The sequence below is a fragment of the Schistocerca cancellata genome, chromosome 1 (assembly GCF_023864275.1).
Source record: "Schistocerca cancellata isolate TAMUIC-IGC-003103 chromosome 1, iqSchCanc2.1, whole genome shotgun sequence".
Taxonomy (NCBI): Eukaryota; Metazoa; Arthropoda; class Insecta; order Orthoptera; family Acrididae; genus Schistocerca; species Schistocerca cancellata.
In genome coordinates this window covers 1067491412-1067507346 of record NC_064626.1, presented here as the reverse complement: position 1 = coordinate 1067507346, position 15935 = coordinate 1067491412, and positions in this window count along the sequence as shown.

The following is a 15935-nucleotide window of genomic DNA, read 5'->3' as shown; positions in this document are numbered from 1 at the left end:
TGTTTACATTGCTTATTATTGTCGTCGTGCCATATTTAGTGTAGTAAATATGGACAGAAAACTTATTTTTCAGTAAAACAAGTTTCATTGTCAAAATCTTTTTACAACGGATGTGCCACAAAATCTCAGGAAGTGTCGACTAAGACGAAAATACCTACTGGTACTGATTAGAGGCTTGCGATGCCTAATGCTGAAAAAGATACAGAATACTTTTTTGTCTCTATCAATTATTCATCGAGGTGTTATTCATCTGCTGCCACTCATAACCGTCGATGTTTATGCCACCAACTGATATCAGTTGTTTGACCATATTTCGTAAAACAGAGATTCTGGAAGAATTCATGATCATTTTTAATGCCAATATTAATCTCATATTTCAAAAGCCTTGTTCATAAGTAGAAGAAGGTTCTTAACTGAAGGTTCTATGTTTACGAACGAGTAACAGTAGGTACAACTGCAGTAAAAAAGTCGAACTATATCCTTCACTCATCAGCCTGCCTTGGATGCTGCACAGGAACCCAACATTGTTGTCCTGGAGAAGGTCCCAGTGGAGATAATTGCCTCCATTCGACCTGTTATGAAGTGCGATAAATGCTTTTGTAATTCTGTCTTGCATTAGTATTTGGATGGGTATGTTTTAAATGCCAGCAAAGGACACATTGAAATCGATAGACTGAAACCAAACCCTGGCACATTTCCTGCATGTCTTGAAATCATCCAGCGGCCAGAGGAGTCCATCATACTCACTTGGCGGACCAATCACCATCAACAGTGTCACTTGTTGTTACTCTGTGAAAATAGTGGAAGGTTAGGAATCCATGTCAGGTGTAGTCAAGTAGTCAGTAAGTGTGGTTGGTTGGTTGGTTTGGGGAAGGAGACCAGACAGCGTGGTCATCGGTCTCATCGGATTAGGGAAAGATTGGGAAGGAAGTCGGCCGTGCCCTTTCAGAGGAACCATCCCGGCATTTGCCTGGAGCGATTTAGGGAAATCACGGAAAACCTAAATCAGGATGGCCGGACGCGGGATTGAACCGTCGTCCTCCCGAATGCGAGTCCAGTGTCTAACCACTGCGCCACCCCGCTCGGTAATAAGTGTGTATCAGCACCTTTTCTACTCTTGAGGACCAAATACTACTGTTGTAAATTTCTTTCGCCTCCAAAATTCGAGCTGGCTATCTGCAGACGATTAGGGTAGTGTTGCTTACCGACCTTCCCTACGAAGGCACGCGGAACTTCCATGGAATATTATTTTTAAAATATGTACATGTGTGTGTACCTGCATGTAACGTTCGTGCGCAAGCGCACGCCCTAATGTGTGTGTGTGTGTGTGTGTGTGTGTGTGTGTGTGACGACCATTATGTAGATCGTCAGACGATGCCTCCGCGAAGTCCATTACGTGATGGAAAGTTTTCCGCGTACACTGCTGCGTTTGATCCGCGCTATGCTTTTGCGCCGTACTTCTGCGTCACGTACATACGAAAGCTGCTTGCTGGTAGTGATTCGAATGAAAATTGATTCATTATTCACCTGCGTTCCTTAGTCTACTGATGAAACTGTACTTTTCTGCGCAGTAGCCTCACATATGCCTTCGATATTATTTTTAAAAACAATAATCAACATTATTATTCTTATTTTGCACATACAGCAAAAACCTCAACAATGCAACGTATGGACACATTTCGGTATGTAAAGCCATCTAATACATCGTTGCAAAGCATAATTCGTTGGATAACGCCAGCTTGTGTCGTAAAAGTGCTGTGAACATGGAAGTGAGTTACCGAGTCTTAATTTACGACTGTCAGAGCGAGAATGGAAGTAATATGGAACATCGTAAACATAAATAAGAAAATGTATGTTTGAACTACTGAAGCTGCTATCGACTATGACTTTCACAATGACAGCAACTTTTCTGCTGCTGAAGAAGCAGCTGTGCTTTCAACAGCATTGGCGGACACAATGAGTCTGGAGACTCCATATATTACTTCTAAGAGCTTCGGTTAAGTCAAGGGGCAAGCCTGGAACAAATTTTAGATTTAAAACTCGCTGTTGTTGAATTTGTAGACAGAGTAATGCGCGAGCGAAAATACGAACGTCCGGAACGGATTGCAGACCTAGCATTTGAAACGGACTCGCCTGCATATTGCTCACAGAAAAACACTGCAAGGTGAGAAACAACTTCTTTCTGTTTAAAAAGAATATCGCGATATATCAAGGACGCATTTTGTTAAACATGGTCCATTTCCCCAACCTCACTGCCGTTAAAAAAAAAAAAGAAAAGGAAAAAGATTTGAAGAATTCATCGTCGCCTTGAAAGAACTGCAAAAATAATTTCCTACACGTTTTGAGGACACTGTCTATCTTACGTCTGTTTTCGAGCCGTTTACAAGCTCTAGAGATGGACTTCTGGAGAAGATCGGCAAGAATCACCTGGAGGAATATTTTGAAAATATAGTTTAAGAACGTTTATTGTTTGTATTGTAATTTCCAAGTAAATTATTATGTTGGAGATAAGCCTCTGTGATGAGGAAAAGCTCAAAAAAAAAATAATAATAATAGTAAATACAAAAAATTTGTTTCGTTTGTGATCTGTGTTGCTGAGTAACGTGAAATATAAAATAAAGTCGTATGCAGTGCGAGTAGTCTATCATTTAAATGCGGTGCGTTCGCAATTTTTCTTCTCTCCCCGTCCTCCCGCTCTGACAGCGTGCTGTGGCGGTTGAGGAAATGTGCAGCGAAGCTGGCCAGTATGGCCCTCGTGCCAAGGCACGGCCCGCGAGCCGAAATCTTGGTCCCCCCGTGTCCTAGGCGCTTGCAGTCAAGCGAAGACTTTGACACTCCTCTGATTCCGGATGGTCTGCTAGAAGGCACAAGGGCGGGCGCTCGGACTCTCGTCAAGGCTTCTGTCTGTTAAGGGCTGACAAAGCGTAAGCACCTTTGCTTTTCGGATTGGGTTCAGGTTTCGTCGAGTGATTTCGAATGCTCTCTATTGGTTCCACCCTGTACACCGGAGCAAAAATTGAGGTCGTAGTGCACTCCAAAGGATTCAGATCACCTTCAATGTGGTTGCAGCCTCGCCATGTCCTTAGACAAGTGTGGGTGGGGGGGGGAGGGGGGAGAGGGGAGGGGGTCAGCAGCGTCAAAGGTTGTCAAGAACATCGTCCTGTTCCTCATCGCATTGCGAACTGTCGTTTTCATCTGCGAAATGGTGGGAATCAACGGCCCAAGGGAAGGGGTGGCTCCATTGACGCTCTTTTTGCCATCCCCTACGCGCTTTTCGTGTTGATTCTGAGTGGCAGTGTGTCTGAAATGTTTTCCTCGGTCACCCATAAGAAAACCGTGTGATTTGAAGGCTGAGGCGTCAAAACAAGGAGTGAAACAGTGGTAAGATGAGATACGACGACCTTTCCATCGTGTGACATTTAGGGCCAATGTGACATCACTAACCCGCCTAACACCTCACATGAATTTCTGAGCTGCGGCCCTCTCTTCGCATATGTCGACGGCTTGTTATTTGAAGCTTCGCCGAGCCCTAGGGTGTAGAGATGGGTTGAACTCGTTCATTCCCGCGAACTACTTCATTCATTTCACTCTTTACCGTGAAGCGTTCAACTGAAGTAGTTCATTCATGAAGTAAGGAAGCCTGACGAAGTTGCCCAGTTCGCCGCTCAGCCGCGGCTACGCTCGCTTCGCCTCGCTCGTGCAATAAAACTTCGTAATACTTCATAATTTTACCAACAGATGGCCGAACTATGCAGTAACGTGCACGCAACGTTTTATGCTCTTACAGTGTCTGAGTTAACTGAAATAGAGCATGGTCGAAGGGGACGAAGGAAAGATAAGTAGAGAAGCCTGTCACATATAAAGAAGTATTACATTTAATCTTGCTCGACATTTTCTCGTGAAGCCCCCAAAAAAGTCTTTATCTGCCAAATGAAACATAATTTGTTGTATTCATGGACTGTAAACTTGGGCTACCAACGAAATGCAGTCCAATTTTATGTTCCTTTTAAAGTTTAATCCAAAATAGAATGAGTATGTTTACCACTGTCACAAAGTATATATACCTACGTTAAGTAATTACTCAGAAGTTTTCAAGTAGATTTTATTTTTGTTGAGAATAATAACCCCCCGTATTCAAAACGTAAACTGTCACCTGTAGTCATTGGTACGATTTCAGGTAAAATCCCTATTTCAGTGTTATTAAGAAACCTTTTATATTCACGTTGGCTGTGCGTGCTCACACAGCCAGCCTCTTCGTTTGTATCTTTAATATTCATTGGTCTGCAAGCGCTGCCAACGGCAGGATACCCGTAAACACGAAGTTTAACTGCACAAATAGTCACGGGTAATGACGTCAGCACTGCAGGAAGCATCTGACGCTGCCTTCCACTCGCCCCACACCGCCCCATCCCCTCGTAAACTTTTCGTTCCCCACAAACACCGTGCGATTCGTCGACAGGCAGTAGAGGGAGGACTGAAGCGAAGGGAGGATGAGTGACGTAGCGCCGATGTGATGGGAGAGGGAGAGGGGAAGACAGTGAGTGAACTAGAAAAAGGTGTGGAGTGTGCTACCTGTGAAGAGTTTGAAGTACCAGTTCATTGAAATTGAGTGGGTAGTTCACACTTCACTGGAGTGAAGCGTTCATTTGAACGACTCATTCACGAACTCCCCATCACTACTAGGGTGACATCGCAGGACGCCACGCTTTTGCACCATTACAGAGGAAGGCAGTCCGCACCTTTGATTCAAATTTTAGCAGTGGGAGACAAATACGAGGTTTTGAGAGAAAAGTGCTTCGGAAGATCTTGGGTCCGGTTCTGGATGCAGATACAGGGGAATGGAGGATCAGATACAACCAAGAGCTTGAGGAACTATACCAGCAGCCCAACATAACAGGAACAGTCAAAGCCAAACGAATGCAGTGGGCCGGCCATGTGGCCCGGACGGAGGATCACAGATGGCCTCGGAAGCTCCTGGATTTCACAACTACAAGAAAGAGACCGCCAGGGAGACCCAAGAAGCGTCGGAGGGATGGACTCCATGAAGATTTAAACCAAGTGTCAATAGATGTGAACGGATGGCGGATAGCAGCAATGGACTGAATATAGTGGAGGAGGAAACTTGTAGATGCGTGCGGTCCACTGGGCCTGATCATGTAGTAGTAGTAGTAGTAGTAGGTCTTTTAATACTGTTTCGCAGTATTGGTGCACCTTATCGATCGGTTGATCGATCTGTGTTTATAGTCATTGGGTGATTGAATAAGGACCAATATACACGAGTAAAAAAAACTTAACTTTTATAAATATGTGTGAATGAGTATCTTCGCTAATGTTCGACAATACCTGGACGTTTACAAGCTCCCCTGGACAAGAAGTAGTTTGGAGCCACAAGTGCATTCACAAAATAAGAAGAGTATTAAAGTTTTCGCTCATTACATCATACAATTTAGTACTTTTTTTTAACACTACTGTTTCTCATCAGGTTACCTTCCATTCAGAAGGCTGTTGCACGCAGCGACTGTTATACTGACTTGTAAATAATAGATTTCAGCTATCGGTCGTCCTTTTTAAATTTTATTCGCAGATCTACATTCAGCTAGAAAGTAGCCATTCTCAATGCTAAGAATACAAGAGGTACATAGTTAAATGATGTCATAAAAAAAGTTGCAATTAATGGCTTAACTCATATGGTTTGTATATTACATACCACTATCATTTTTGATCAATGCATGTAATGCCTGTTGGTCGGGCTTCATCCACAGATCATTGAATACTACCGTTTGCGGAAGGCGGGCTGTATGGAGAACACATCGGTTGGTTACATGGCGCCATTTATGTGAACTACGTGTATACCTCAAGGGAAGCAAACCACTTCAAATTTAATTACCTAAAATGAAGCGTAAGAAAAATTCTTACATTGTCGTCCGACTTATTTCATATTTATCATCAAGTAATAAAATTTCCATGTTCACTCTTTGTGAGTCCGTTATTATAATGAAAACATTTAAATTACGTCAGGTGAGTAAAACATTTTTTAAATTTTTAAACTTTTTTTAATAAAAGACACGTGCTGTATACATCTATTAGTTGATATGGCGTAAATATACTTATTTTGATACTATATCTCCCTTTATTAAAACTTGATAAGTATATTGTTCATCATATTTACTAAATAGTTCATAGATGGCGCCAAAAATCAGTCAGATGCATGGTTATTACAATTTGGCTGTTCCGCTTTAGATATAGAGGGTGCTAACCTCTTTCTCCCTTAAAGCCACAAACTCGTTCTTTTTCCGAATAAACTCACAAGTTTCTCGCAGTCCATATTTCGTACATGACTACGTCTGCCGATTCAACCGAAGGAAACATGCATTTGATCCAGAATGAGATTTTCACTCCGCAGCGGAGTGTGCGCTGATATGAAACTTCCTGGCTGGTTAAAACCGTCTGCCGGATTGAGACTCGAACTCGTGGCCTTTGCCTTTCGCGGGCAAGTGCTCTACCATCCGAGTTACTCAAGCACGACTCACAACAGTTCTTCACAGCTTTACTTCCGCCATTACCTCGTCTCCTACCTTCCTAACTTCACAGAAGCTCTCCTTCGAGACTTACAGGACTAGCACTTCTGGAAGAAAGGATACTGCGGAGACATGGCTTAGCCACAGCATGGGGAGCATTTCCAGAATGAGTTGTCCACGCTGCAGCGGAGTGTGCGCTGATATGAAACTTCCTGGCTGATTGAAACTGTGTGCCGGACCGAGACTCGAACTCAGGACCTTTGCCTTTCGCTGCAAGTGCCCTACTGTCTGAGCACATGCATTTGAATTTCACGGATTCTCGCCCGAAGTCTGTACTTTGAGGCGAGGAGATGGGCTGCATTGTAATCGCGCGCATAGTGGGTACTTATTTGAAAAAATTAGCCGTATTCGGCCGATGTCGGTCGCCTTCGGGTGATGTCGGTCATCGGCGGAATCAACCGACGTCGGTGTCATTGTGACTGCAGCCTAATTTTTTGTCGGCTGAGTTAGTAAGACCATTTGTGTGTGTGTGTGTGTGTGTGTGTGAAGGGGGGAAGGGGGGTAGGGGGTAATGTATTCATCTTTATTTTCGAAACTGAAGTAAGTCTCGTTGGAAATTCGGCTTCACTTTCTCTCATCACATTGAAAGGCCTCTGTTGGATTCCTTTCATGTTAATTTCTAAAATCTGTTGTCATTTACGGCATAACTTCCTCTTCTAAATTTACTGTGGCGTTTCTGACTATCTGGGAGGAGACTGAGTAGTGGAGCGTGTTACTTTTACACATAAACAAGAACGATCTGTCACACTACTACACTTTAAAACACAGTTTATATGTAATTCATGTCACACAGTCTCATACGGAACCTACATCCGCTTTCTTTTATATACTGTATATGATAAGATACTGTCATCCCCCTTCCCTTCTGTGTGAGAGGATGAATGAGCAAATGTATTTCTAGTTGCATGCTTGAGGGTAGCAGACAAGCCTGTCTGCTAGAGAACAGTAGGACCAACGTCGGAACAGGTAGCTACGCTTTCTAAAAGCAGAGTGGTTTCTATCCTTAGTATGGTCCTGTCCGTCCCTTGTCATGTTGGTATAGGAAGCTGCCCCTCTGGCCACTTCCGTTTGTATCTGTGAGCCACCCTCAGGAAGGGACCAGGGCAGTCTGTCCGTGGCGAGTGTCTGAAGTGGTAAGATCTCCGGCTAAGCGCGTGTCTGCTAAGTCCGTAGGACAATGGATTTCTTAAGTTCAGCCTAACTGAAAATTTAATCACCTTTATTTCAGATTTAGTTCTAAAATATCTAATGTTATCTTAAATTGCAACGCAATGTAATTCGAGTGTGAAGTTCAGAATATATTCCGGTAGTTGCTTTGTCACTACTTTGTGAGTAAGGTGGAACCACGTGTTGATCAGTAACTCTAACTAAGTTCATCAATCTTAAATGCGAATGTGCGTGAGATTATAACGTCTCGTCTTGACAATATTTTTCAATATAGCAACTTTTCTTTATGTTCAACCCACGTGGGGTGTACTTTGTGAGACCAGTACCACGTGCTTATACAATTGTTTGACCCATCAGGTTAATAGTAAGACGATAGTAACCAGTTCGAGGTTTTTCTTTAGTAAATTGCTTTTCGATCTAATTTATTTTAATTATCAAAATTATTGTGGAGTTACACTCTTTGTGTAAACCAAGTTGCCCACGTGAAGCATGTGGTGTAATCATCAAAGTAGCCCTCAGCTATTCTTTTCGGGAAGATTTCACAGAGAGTTAGTATGAATTTAGTATACCAGTGTGTGGTAATTACATGACGGACAGGATTGTGCTACGAACGTAACTTCTTTGGGTGAAAATTGAATCGGTTGGTTGTGGTTAATTTCCTCTTGCATATGTTCCAACAATCTTCGTGTGTTATTTTATGAATGCAGTGTTGTATGCAGTCTCCCAATCTTGGCTCCATATTTGGTGTGTTCCGTAAGATTACAAACTCACATTTTCACAGTCCTAAATAAGACACCAGCTTAGTTATGACTCACGTTTAATATGCTGAAATTTCAATGATCAATGTTAAAATAAATTTTCAAATATAAACTGATTTATTTCTTTTTATTTAAATTCTCTTATATATATATATATATATATATATATATATATATATATATATATATATATATATATATATATATATATCACCAGTTGTCATATGACTATTAAAAGATTATAATTAATGTTAGTCTGGTTGGGAATTTGGTAAGCTAGACTGGATACCTGGTGAAACAGTTGCGCAATAATGCAAGGTTAACTTTCCCAGACAGCTCACAGCTTTTAACCCGCTTTTGTTGGTTATCAGCACCGCTTTCACCGCAAATTAATGCAACAACATTAAAACATTACTGTTATCAAGAGCGACATTAATACATGAATATAGTGACACCTACAGCAAATACTTCTCAGAACGTTCACAGCCATGAAACAGTACGTACAAGACGATTTAACGTTATATTCGGAACATTTGTGAATTAAAAAAACCTCATAACAACGGGAACAATGAATGGAATACAAAAGACCTGCATTCCAGCTGTTGATCAAATTCCACAAATGGGAATGGAACAAGGAGTGGAAGACGGAAATCTGCACAAGGGCTAGTGGTGCAGAGAAATCTGCTCACATATACCTAAGGCACAAGGGCACGCTGAAAATCTGCAAATAAAATGTCACACTTCTGATAAAGGCAATTAGAGGCTTTACTAATGACCATGGTTTCTACGATGTCATCTCCGTAGAATTCACGTGATACCATTAACCATACGATGGCGTGGAGATCCAGGAACATGAACCAGATATACTTAGGCTGCTCTTGATACAGAAGCTTCGGACTGGCTACTTACGACACTATTAAAATGGAACAAGAACTTCCTGACAGCAGTGTGTATAAATATTTACATACTGCTCTTGAAATTCTTGTTTTGGCATTAAAATATAATCGATCACTTATGATTTGGCCGCGTGAGGTAGCAAGGCGGTCTAGGGCGTCTTGTCACGGTTCGCGCGGCTCCCTCCGTCCCAGGTTCGAGTGCTCCCTCGGGCATGGGTGTGCGTGTTGTCCTTAGCATAAGTTAGTTTAAGTTAGATTAAGTAGTGCATAAGCCTAGGGATCGATGACCTCAACAGTTTGGTCCCATAGTCCTTCCCACAAATTAAAACTTAAGATTTCTGTGGCGTATATCTGTGTTTGTTTCGCCACTCTTAGGCGACTGGGGCGGAATCTGAATAGACATCATCTTTCAGGTGTAGAAACACTTATATCACCTTTCGTTTATGTCGCACAACTCCTTCTCGGTGTTACTATTCTTTTCCATTAGTGTATTTTAAACTACACAGCAATTCGTGCAAAACAAGTATCGATGCAATCAATGGAAATGCAGCCTTCTATTATATCTGAACTGCCTACACTGGTGTTTCCGAGGGCAATCAAAAAGATCAGTTCTGATCAGATTTGGCGACCTATATCTTAATTTATTCACTGCCTCATTTAAAGTCAGCAGTTTCTCCATTCTTGTTCGACGATTTGCTTCCCTCTTCTAGTCGGCTATAGGATTTGACGTGTCGTAAAGGCAGCAAATTAACAGCGTTTTATGGAAAATATTGTTTGTAACAGATACCAGGTCTTGTGCACTGTTGAATTCTCTGAGATATTCTGTACACGTTGAATTATTAATTTTGAATTTACTGTTCTTCTGTAAAGTTTAATTATATTTTGTAGGCACTAACCAACAATAATAATTCTGCAACCATTACAGTCTATCTTATTCGTCTATTTTCCCCACGTATAGGTGACATTAAACACACTGTAGTTGTAGTGGTTATTCCCAGTATAATTTTTTTATTTCTAACTATCAAGTCAGTTCATTGTTTACTTAACGTAAGACCTGCGTACTATTTTGTCCAACGGCGATAGTGTTTTTCTGTTTTGTAGTGTACGATTCGTGTTCTGGAAATTCAGGAAAAAATCGAAAAGATTTACATTTACGATTTGAGTTAGGGAAGTCAGGCTGGTAAATCGTATTGAACTTACGCATTTGCCGATCGGTCTTTTCTCCCCCAACATGGCTTCAAATGCTTGTGAGAGTAATTTTATCGTTATGGCCTGAAGAATTTAGATGCACGGAGTGTATTGTGAATACGTTTGTTACAGTAGTCTTGCTCTCTAAGAGTCGCAAACTTCTGGCGAAAACATAATGCATTACAATCGATTGGACGGAGGCTGAAAGCAAACGCTGCACTAGTGGTCAAATCGCAGTGTTGGATATTAGAGTTGCCACTGATTTGAATGTTATCCTGTGTGTTGTTGCAGGCAGTGACTAACAACAAGTTTTTTTATTGTATCTACATTCAGGAACAAATGATTTTAAAACAGTGGACAATGTGAAAAAAATGTAGAGCCTGCAACAAAGCTAGAAGATCTGTATGTATAACAGCTTTACGTTTCGGAAACATATTCATTTCTACGGTGCTTTTGAAGAAACTGTACTACTGAAGTCACTAATGTGTAGTTATTACAACGTTAAACGTTTACGGCTTATTTTTGAAGCGGGCAATAAATACTGTGCAGTATAATTCCTCTACGGACGCGCTTACATAATGCAGAAATACCGTAGCTACTAAAGAGAGCAATCGCCTGCAAAATGTCGGAGCGTGACTCAGAAAAAGTTGGCGAACAGAATGTCTTGTGATATTTCCATGACGTCATTTACAGACGCCATGGATTTTCCTTTCATAACGGTAACTTACATCGATAGAAACATCAAATCCATGCCGTAACTATTAACTGACTCTCTTTTATTTTCAAACCACATGACATATTTGCTAATTCAGTTGCCTTTTACTGAGTTTTACTTCAGAGCAATGATAAAATTTAAGTTAAAACAATTAAACTACTTGCGAGAGAATAATGAATGTAATAACCGAACTCTTCAGGTGTACACGCAAATTTCATTTACAAGAAAAGAGCATTTTTTGTAAGAAAAAAGATATGTCGAAAGGCTTATACTCCTTTACACTTGCTGTAAAAGTACATGAAAACTACTGGAAAAAGAATTTGGCGCACCCAGCGGTAGCTAGTAGTTCACCATTTGATCACTCGCTCTATACACGTGGAAGGCACCAGCCACAAACATTTATCACAGGAGCACCGCTTTAACGCGGTCCCATTCCGCAGAGTCCGCAGCGGAACGTCGCACTCGCTGCGGACTTCTGCGTCGAGCTATCGAGTCAGCACGTTACGTAAATCGATGTAGACGCCGCTACAGCACGAGTAAGTCTCGCGCACCATCTGTTGATTAAAGCATGAACTGGTGATCCCAACACCCGCTGCCATCTGACGGTCATTCCTAGAAGCAAATGACGTCAGTGGCATGTTCATACGTATGTTTCTTGTGAGGGAGGAGATGTCGTGGCCCGTGGGTACGCTTCCATAGTTGGTCATGCTACTAAATAAGGAGATAAAAGACAAACGTTATAACGGCTTCTTAATACCGTTCTTTCCAATACTTCCATACGTCATGGAAGACGAAGTTCTGCAACACATGGATGTTCCACCATCAACAAGAACTCACAAAATCACTAACAATATGGTCATTTTTCGTGATATATTTCTTTTAATTCAGAAGTTTTGTAGTTTTTCCTGCACGAATTCTTTTCAGTTTCTACACAGAACTAAGAATATTGACACAATGGAAATCATAGTATTTATACTTCGCAAAGCGTGGAACAATTGAACAAGCCATTGCATTGGGAGAACTGACTTCATGAGAGGATAGGTGAACTATGATAGAGCACTGAACACCATTGACAAAAATAAAACTAATCATTGTAGGAAGACAACCGGTGTGCAATTTAAAACACGGTTTACAGCACAAATCATCATCATTATCAGCCAATACGATCACTCGGTGATGTGGCCTCTTTGAATCGGCGTGTAACATAGGACCCGTGCAGGTTCTTCCATTTCTGCCTATCTTGAGCTTCCCGTTGCCGTTTCAGCGCTGCTGTCTCTTTTTAAGTCTCTATCCCCTCTGTCTGCTGGTCTTCCCTTAGGTATATTGTGCTCCAATGTAGTACTTTGGTTTTGACCACCTACCATCTTTGCCTCGGGCAACATTACCAGCCCATTGTCATTTCAGAGTATTCACTGTTTCCATTATATCACTCACCTTTCTTATCTGTTCGATATCAACTGCTTTCTTTCTGTCTTCCTTTGTGCAGCCCAACATCGATATTCCCATTCCTCTTTCGGCTACTATTAGTTTTATGACAATGAACTCATTTAATGTTCATGTCTCACAGCCATAAGTTATTAGCGGCAATATATATTGGTCAAAAACAGTTTTCTTCAGCTCGGCCGACGTTTTGGACTTCAAAACTGGAGAGTTTATTTTATAAGCTTGCCAGCCTAATTCAATACGCCGAAATATTTGTGGCTTTAAGTCTCCTTTCATATTTAGTAGTTGACCCAGAGAGATTATTCTATGACCCTCTGAAGTTCCGTACATCCAACAGATATACTTCCTTCTGGTGCCCATTGAATCGTCGCGAGGAGCAGACTGGCGCGAGTTCACCAACCACTATTTGAGTTCTCCTAGAATATTTTCAAATAGTACAATATCATCAGCGACCCCCAGATTATTTAATCTCTTTCCTAGAAGTCGGATTTCCTTTGTTTTCCAATCTAATTTAGACATTACTTTTTCGAGGACTGAAGAAAATAGTTTTTGGATGTATAGAGCCACCTTGTTTTATGCCCTTTTAGATGGGAAATTCATTTCTAGAATGAGATTTTCACTCTGCAGCGGAGTGTGCGCTGATATGAAACTTCCTGGCAGATTAAAACTGTGTGCCCGACCGTGACTCGAACTCGGGACCTTTGCCTTTCGCGGGCAAGTGCTCTACCATCTGAGCTACCGAAGCACGACTCACGGCCGGTACTCACAGCTTTACTTCTGCCAGTATCTCGTCTCCTACCTTCCAAACTTTACAGAAGCTCTCCTGCGAACCTTGCAGAACTAGCACTCCTGAAAGAAAGGATATTGCGGAGACATGGCTTAGGTCCCGAGTTCGAGTCTTGGTCGGGCACACAGTTTTAATTTGCCAGGAAGTTTCATATCAGCGCACACTCCGCTGCAGAGTGAAAATCTCATTCTGGAAACATCCCCTAGGCTGTGGCTAAGCCATGTCTCCGCAATATCCTTTCTTTCAGGAGTTTTAATCTGCCAGGAGGGAAATTCATTTGTTTCTTCAACTGCATTCACAAACGCTGTGGATATTTTGTTTATGGCGTATTAAACTTTAAGATTGGCCTGTTCTATTCCTTGCTCTGTTAGAACCTTAAACACAGCTGGGAGACTGATCGAATCGAATGCCTTTTTAAAATCTATGAAGGCAAGGCAAAGAGGGTGATAGTACTATTTGTTCTACTGGTTGTTTAGCGTAGAGTGAAGATATGATCGATTGCATTAAATCCTGCGCGGAAACCAGCTTACTCATTGGGTTGGGACAGGTCAAGTGTAGTGCTCAAAATTCCAGTAAATTCTAGTAAAAATTTGTACTATGTGGACAGGATGCTGATAGGACGATAATTATTTATATCTTTAGTACTGCCATTCATCTTGTCTATAGCATGTTTGACTTTTGAGGGAGGGTGTTTCTGTGATTTGGGAAACCGAGGCATCCAGTTCGTCTCCGATTAGGGTATTACAATTATTTTATTGTACGGGCTAACAAAAACTCTGAATGTGTTCGAGTATTTCTTTCTTATCCGTAACTCGGCCTTGGTCTGTGTCTAACGCTATTAGCTGATTCTTTCCGATCATAAGCTTCCATTTGGATATTTAAAAAGTAGATTTCTTTTCAAGACTGGCTTTTAGGGCATGTTCTTCATACTTTTTTTGATGTCCTCTTTCATGCCCTTTCTAAGAGGCTTGGACGGTTCTGTATATTCTCCCTTTGCTTTGTCTCTTTCTACTTTCATTTTTTTCTCTTGTGCACGAAAATTACCTGAGCCATGCCGGCTTTGCGGCTATCGATATTTGTTCAGAGGTGCTAAACTTGAGGCGCTTGTGAGCCGTGGCGAGGTGCAGCAGCAGTTAGTTGTGAGGTGGAGAGAAGACAGTGCAATTGCCCAAGGAGGTGTTTTGAAAAGGCACTGTACAGGCGAGAGTTGTAATGGCTGTTTATGTCCTTCACTGGCCATGCACTTTCCTGCCTTTCCTATTGCAAGTGTACCTCACCTGAGACAAACTGTTAAGCAAGTGCTCAGTTACGAAAATCTGTTAGTAATCCATGTTGGCGTCGGATACTACGCAATTTGTTGCACTATTCTGATCAAACTGTTGTTGCTTGGTGTCTAGTAGCGTCGGCATTCTGCCTTACCATCTAAGCCGTGGGGCTTGTTGTGTATAATGTTCTAATATTAAGTGTTTAGTTTGTTCCAGACAATATTGTGCATCTTGAACTGTATGATGTACCAAAGTACGCTAACTCCATGAGAAATTGGTGCGGAGGTTTGAATATCGGTATCCGGGAAGTGAAGTCGGGAGCACCTACTGTACTTCGCGCCCTCGGTCGGGCCGATAAATCGGAACCGAGCGGCACAACCAGATGCGGCCCATGTTGGCTGCTCCGCAGGACTTTCATGCCCGCACATGGCCGATTCCGTGGGCTGGGAACGATTTGAAAGAGAAGTGTCTAATGTATATTATTGCCTGCCTGGTTCAGAGTCCGTGTGCAAGGCTACTGTTTCTTTTGAATGAATATATTTGGGCAAGGTCTTAAAACTGTAAGTGAACTTACGATAGCTCTTTGGGCGTGCAGTATTTTCTATTTTCTATAAAGAGGTATTACCTGTCTCATTTGAAAAGTTATTATACATTTGTTAGTAACTAAAGTCAACTGATAGGCTTCATGTATAAATGTTCTCTGACTGGGAGTTTATTATTGTAAATGTTATTTCGTCACTATTTGTTAATGCAAAATAGTTAATCACTGTTCATGTGTAAGGTTAATTTTTCTTTTAAATGAGTATATTTGGGCAAGGTTTTAAAATTGTAAGCGAACTCACTGTAACCCTTTAGGCGTTCAGTGTATTCCATTTTTTTAATATTAAAAGGTATTGTCTCTCTCATCTGAAAAGTGATAACTGCTTTGCTATCGAAAGCTGTCTGATGGGAATAAACGAAAAAGCACCAGTTTGCTTTTGTTCCACAATATCACTTTTATTGTGTTAACCGGTTTTCGGCTTACAAGGCCATCTTCAGACATTTACTGAGTATTGTCACCAAAGAAGTTACAATGTTTGCAAACAACATTGGAAGAGAAGTAACACGTCTAGACTGAAGCAGAAACATACAGTACGTA